Source organism: Xyrauchen texanus, chromosome 24, assembly GCF_025860055.1.
Source record: "Xyrauchen texanus isolate HMW12.3.18 chromosome 24, RBS_HiC_50CHRs, whole genome shotgun sequence".
Taxonomy (NCBI): Eukaryota; Metazoa; Chordata; class Actinopteri; order Cypriniformes; family Catostomidae; genus Xyrauchen; species Xyrauchen texanus.
In genome coordinates this window covers 30,385,448-30,392,643 of record NC_068299.1, presented here as the reverse complement: position 1 = coordinate 30,392,643, position 7,196 = coordinate 30,385,448, and positions in this window count along the sequence as shown.

The window sequence follows — 7,196 nt, the reverse complement described above, 5'->3', positions numbered from 1 at the left end:
CCACAAGTGTTGCTGGATTCCTTGTCCCTGCACATATATGGATAATTATTAAAAATGGAATGCTGTCCAACATTTCTATAAACAAAAATTCAGTTCATAACTGTTCATATCTGCACTGTATATAAAAAAAGTGTTTGTGCTGCCTTTTTAAAACATTTAAGTTGTCAACTTAAGAGAGGAAGTTTTTTTAAACATAGCATAAAATTTGCTTAAAATCAGTATAACTTGTTAAATGACCTTGATGTCTTTCTGACAATCAGCACAAAACGGCACTGCAATTTGCTAAATTTAGTCATGCCGCAGTGAATGCTGGATATCCAAATATGCGAGCTTGATGTGAGTAGTTCTCTTCACTTACATGTTTGATTTCAGCTGAATGGTTCAGGAATAAAAAGCTGAGTCATTAAGTTATCTCATTAACTCTACATTATATTTTTTGATCATTAAAAGGCAAAATATGTTTTACAGTGACATGTACTATCTCTATACTCTAACTACATCACAGTATAGGCTTCTCTGTATGACGTATTTGCAATAAATAAAATAACGGTAAGTCAAGCTCATTACTGGAATGTCACAAAACAGTCATTTAGACATAACATAATATTCATAGTATACAATATTATAAACAAATAATAATATAAAAGTTACATAAATATATAATAGAACATTAATTAAAGTTCATAACTGGACATGTAAACAGCTGCGTCAATTCAATGTAAAAGAATTTGACCAGAAAAGACATTACCACATTCCAGGGTAATTTATACAGTTTTGTAATCCTATATAGCAACAGGTCTGTCTGAATATCTGTTTTAGCAGCAATAAGTACCGGTAATAAAATAAAATAACTAGAATGTCATGAAACAGTCAAGCCATCACATTACAATTGTAAACACATTTTGAAGAACGCTGACAGACGGTGCTTTGCTATTCACAACAAAGGCAACAGCAAATGTCCATCAGGCGATTGACACGTACAGGATTTGGACATCCCTGTCGGCTTGCATCCAGTACTTCCCTCACCTTTTGCTCAGATAACACCCCCTTCCAGCGCAGCAAAGCAGGTAAATACTGCTTGCTAAAAAACATTGAAAAGACTTCACTCATCTGTTTGGTGCAAACTAAATCCTAATTTTCATAAACACCAATAACTTCTCAGAATACTATCACAAAAAACAACTATTAATATCCAATATCTAATACCTTGTTCTTCTGAACATCAATAGTAAGTAGTAAATCATGTTTCAAGGCTGTGATGTAAACTAAATCCTAATGGCTATTTAAAGAAAGTACAGACACTTCATTATGTTCTGCCCAAACTTCCTGTTTGAATTGAAAATATGCCAACACAGGAAAGGTAACTGCACTCAAAGGCATTTCTTGGGGTTATAAATTTGCTATAGGCTTTACAAAGACGAGTTGATTGTTATTGGCGAGGATGAGTTTACCTGTCCTCTTGAAAGTCTTTGAACAAACTAGCACAGGTAAGTTTCATTGCCTCAGCGTCACAGTGCAACAATACTTCACTCATTCTTTTAAGGAGCTGGTTCTGCGGGTCACTCACGTTCTGCAGGAAAAAGGCAATAAGAGACTTACTCACATACATTGCTGTGCATTGTCCATAAATATTCCATTGCAATGGAGCAATAACACCAGCCCTCTTTCACAGAATCATGTTACTACACCTACATTTTAGTGAAATAGTTTTTTTTTTCTTCGTGGCCCATTGTATGTATTGCAGGAGTTCCCTGGTGAAATAAACACCAGAGGCACTACAAACCACATTGACTTTTATTCCATTTCACACAAATCACGAGTAAAACAGCAGACTGTCAGTTCATGAACACTTAATTTTACACTGTTCCTAACTCAATGCTGTCTTATGACATCAAAACACTTTCAATATAATGCATGACTTGTAAGGTGATATACATTTTTACGTTTATATTACACAACAAACCACATTTAGAAGCTTGTTCAAAAGCGATCAAATTGCACAGCAGCTCAACTGATAGAGCGTTGCACTTCTGGTGCAAAGAACTGGGGTACGATTCCTGAAGAGCATGTGAGTCGACACATGAGCTGAAAGCATCATAAACTGGGTTTCCATCCATGGATTTTTTTTTCCATCCATGAAATGCGCACACAAAGCGCTCCCAGAACTGTGTGACGTGCTGTTGCTCACTGACATGAATAAAGTTCTTCAAAGTGTTTTGTCTGCATTTTCAAACATTGAGTATTTTATTAATAAAAGAGTCACAGGGGCTACAATTTATCCGGAAGTGGAGATTTTGTTCTTTTGAACACATGGGATGGAAACGCGGCTTTATTCACACATTGTTTTTGTGATAGAATTGTTTTTCGCATAAATTAAATTCACAACTTGGAAGGTAACATATAGAAACACCACAAATGCTTTTGGCACCGTCCACCCAAGAGCGCCACTGTGCCCCCTTCCCTTGATTGAAGTCCCCTTCGAACAAATTGGCATGGACTTTGTTGGGCCATTACAGCGGACGGCACATGGGCATCGCTTTGTTTTGGTTCTGGGTGGACTATGCAACGCGATATCCAGAAGCAGTGCTTCTGTACAACATTTTAGCATGTAGTGTTGTACTGTCCCAGATGGTGGAGGGGAGGAGCTGTACATTAGCCGCAAACTCTCAATGAGGTTGGCTAAGTACATCACAATCGGAAAGGAGTATTTGGCCATCAAGTGGGTGGTCCTCACCCTCCGGTACTATCTGTTGGGGCATGCTTTCACCCTCTATTCGGCCCACGGCCAATTCTAGTGGCTCCATTAAATGAAGGATACCAACGCACGGATCAGCCATTGGTATCTAGCTGGTCCACAGGCGGGGGCACAGATGGCTGCTGTGGATCAGCATTTACCATCCCTAAACAGACGCTTTGGTCGAAAGATTTAATCAGACACTAAAGAATATGATTCGCCAAAAAAACCTCACTCACCGGTTCTCTGATATACTGTCGCGTGGTCCACGATCACGCAGGCGGATGGCAGCTACTCCTCCCCGGGCGGACCGGAGTCAGACCTACAACCCCCGGCGGACAGAACACCCCTCTGCTTTCCTGGCGACTCGTGGGGACACTCCTCCTCGCTCCAGGCAGTCGAGGAGTCCCTTCCCTCCTCCCCTCGCAGACGGCGGTCCTCTCGACCCCTTCACGTTTCTGGGGGATGGCAGGGCACTCCTCCCCTGGCAGCGACTCCATCGTTCCAGGCTGTCGTGGAGTCCAGTCCCCACTCGCCTTGCGGACGGTAGCTGCTCCCTGCATCCGGGCAGTCAGGCTACTCCGTCCCCCAGTTTACGGCAGTGCCGCTCCTCTGAGTGGACGGCAGTGTTGAGGACTCCGCGACGGGCATCCCTCCTCCTTCTCGGGTTTCGGCACCAATGTAAATCGGTTAATGGGCAAGGAGGAGGCGAGAACCGGCTTGGCAATATAAATAATAGTTTTAATAATAAACTGAACAAAAAAACATGAACACAGCGCATCTCCATGTCATTCTCTCTTGGTCGAACCGTTGTCACTGGTCGCCTTTATCCCTCGCGACGCCCCCATCACCATCAGTCTGATTGGGGATCGGGCGTGCATTGTTCAAGCCTGGCCCCGCCCTCCTCCGCTCAACATTAAGGATTAAGGTTTAGGGTAAGTAGATCAATAGAGTATTAACCTTGTCTATTTAGGAAAAATTCAACTCACTTTTACCACCCATCAGTGGACATTTCACCATGCAACTGCTGTGATACATGTAAGGAGCCACGTAATATCATTTTGCAAAAATGCTGCCAAAATCACGTAATTTTTAATTATTTACATTGCATTGCTTGGCTTGGCTTGCTTTAATAAGTGAGGGTAGAAATCAGTTCCCTTAAACTATTATGTTTTTATTAATTTAATAATTGTAAAAGAAAACCATTCAACACAAAAAAAAAAATAATTTAACTGTATTTCTAAAGGCTATAAATTACATTTATTTTTTACCCATTCAGTGAATTTTTCGTGAAAATAGTGAACATCTTCTTTTATCCTTTCTTCAACATTTCCCCATCTCTTTTTTAGCTGTACATACTTGATCTTCGTGAGACAATCCAGATACACACGGGAAACACAGTCGTAAGCTAGATTCACAATGATCTATTAGAAAGATAGAGATGGGTAGAAAATGAGGGTTGGATAGTTATTTCAGGCTACATTTCTGTTTTAGTTAAAAAGTTTAAGTTTAAAAGGAATTGGATTTATTATTACAGAACCCACCATTTGGATCTCCTTTCCCACATCAGTCTGGGGTACAGATGCACACAGGTTTAGGATTGCCTGAATATTCAAATTCCCTTGCTTGAAATAACTTCTTAAATAGTCCTGGAAATGTCAATTTACAGATAAACTGCAATTAATTCTTAGTTTTTCAATTTAATCTACTGTAAAATTGCATTAAGTATAAATGATAACTTGATGCAAACACAAAGAATGGATCGATCAAGGACGCCATACAATGTGTCAGGAAAGGTTACAGTATTGTTGTTGATGTCACAGTGGTTTTATTGTTGAAGAACCTGATATGTAGCCTAACTAAAACAATGGATTTTCAGGGATCTCCCCTTATTTAGAATCCTGTCTATTTGGGAATTACCACAACTTTCCTTGTGTGCTGATGATTGTAATGACGCACCTGTGCCATGTGTTTCATCATCTTTTGTACAATAGATACAACGTCACCTTCCATCTCCTGTAACACATAGGCCGTGTCTACTAGATATTCTCCGTTATTTATCTCCAGACTCTTGATATCGACAGCAAAAAATCTACAGCAAATGAAAAATAGAAGCATAAACACTGGTTTTATGACAACACAACAGAAAACAGCATTAAAGTTACATGTAAAGATATGAATCAATATACTTGAATTTATTGGAAAAGCCAATTAATTATACAGCTCTGAGTCATATTTAAGTCATAGTTTAGTTGATTAAATTCACCATTAAAGATAAAAACTCACCTGAGTTGCCTACAGGTGTTGATTAGCCAAAACAGATACACAGCATTTTCTATCTTCAGTGGTTGCAGTTTTTCTAGATATTTTTTCTCTGTATCCACAAACCTTTGAAAACACACATAGGACTCAAAAATTTGTATTATAGTAATTTATTTTCAAAGGATATTATGTTCATGTCATTTTGGTATTGCGGTATAACAGAGACAGAAAACAAACACATTTTAAAAGAAAAGTTGGTTAATATGAATATATATATATATATACATATTTTTTTTTTACTTACATCTGAACAAAAACATGAAGCTCTTCACAACAGATTTTTTGTACCTCATGAATCAAGGTCAGACTAAATTCTTTGGCATTTTGAATAACAGCATTCAGATACTGTAAAGAGAGAACATAACATTAGAATGCAATACATTTTCTTTAATTTCCCTCGTGTAGTCCTTTAGCACAACCAAGGCAAATGTGTTTTTTCTCAGTGTAAGAACTACCCGAATAACATCAAGGTGCACTCTGATGAAATCTTCTTCATCCATTGAGTCCCCATTAGGTCTATATTTCTCCACATAGCACAGAATGTTGAGTAGAGTATTAGAGATTTTCTTCTGTCAAGTGGGACAAAGATAAACGTGTCAATCGCTTGCAAAATATCACGCTGTTTTTGATGCGTGCTTTAGCATAATGGGAAATATATTCATACAAAAATGTTTTTTCTGAAATGTCCTACCTGAAATACCTGCAGCAGTTTTTGCTTTGCTCTCTCAAACCACCCTGATAAAAGCAGAGGGTCGTGGACTCTGAAGATATCTGCTAGGTCTGGACTGAAATGTAAATAAGTGCATATTTACATACATTTCAACAGTTCAAACTCATTAGTTAGAATGTACAAGAATTTACACTGTACAAAATGAAAAGATTCTTGAGGCACTATTTGGGTTTTCCTTAGATGCCACACTGCTGGAACCCTCAGAAGAACCTCTAGACACCCTTTCAGTTTCCTCAGAAAATAGTTTTTAGTTTTAAAATAAGTTTAAAATAAGTCTGTAAACAGTTTCTTCATAAACCCCATGATGAAAGAAAGGTTATGAAACACTAATTACTTGAGTACTGTATACTGTATATAAATAGGATATTTGTGATTTAAAAAGTGCCTAAATGTTCTCCAGAGGATTCCACTAGTGTGGCATCAGAAGAATCCCAAATGGTGCCTCTCAAGTATTCTTTGATTTTCACAGTGAAAAATAAACTGCCTACCTGAAAAACACCCGTTTTCCCCACCGTAGAATGTGGAAGGTCTCATTCACTGAAAGATCCCTGTTTAAAAGTAGGTCCAACTTGGTAAAGAGGTGATGGCTGTAACTGTCAATCAAATGACCTAGCAGTCCAGCATCATTCAAAACAGGTGTTAATCGAAACACTTCATTACACATGTTTTTCCACACAAGCTTCAGATCGTCTTCTAACTGCATATGAGATCCTTTAGGTCCCTCTGTTGGCAGTGTGGGAAAGTGTTGCTCTACAAACTGATCTATTTCCTGAATATATTCACAGAGCCAGTCTTGTGGATAGCTGACTTCTTTCTTTCCCGTGGTAATGCTATTCAGTTTGCCCCAGCTTTTCAATATGGCAGCCGCAGTGTCAAATTCCTGGGGGTTGCCTGTCCATGAAGAATCTGTCTGAGAATACTAAGCACTTGCTCCCCATTTACTTCTGCCGTTGGAGCAATTAGATGAAAATACACTCCAGACTGGTCTGTACTTTCCATACATTTTAGTATCTGTTCTCCTGTTAAAATCAGATCAAATGAATTTGTGTATGAAAATGTAATTCCTTCAAAACCTTGTTCATATTAAAATCAAATGTAATGCATCATTTCATGCTGCTCTTATCTCATAAAGATTAGTGGTTCCTAGTGTTAATCTCAACAAAATTACTGATGAAAATGTTTGTTGATGAAGGATTTTTTTTTATTTTGTCAATGATAAGTAAGACGAGATTAAATAATGCATCATGCCAACAAAGGTTTTAATTATGTTGGCTTGACGAAGCCAATGTATTTTCTAACTGATCGGAATACAGTTTTTGCAGCATGGATGATGAAAAATCAGAAACATCCCAATGAACTTGTTGTGATGGAATGTTCAAATGTGCCAATGGAATGCTTAGTAATTCAATC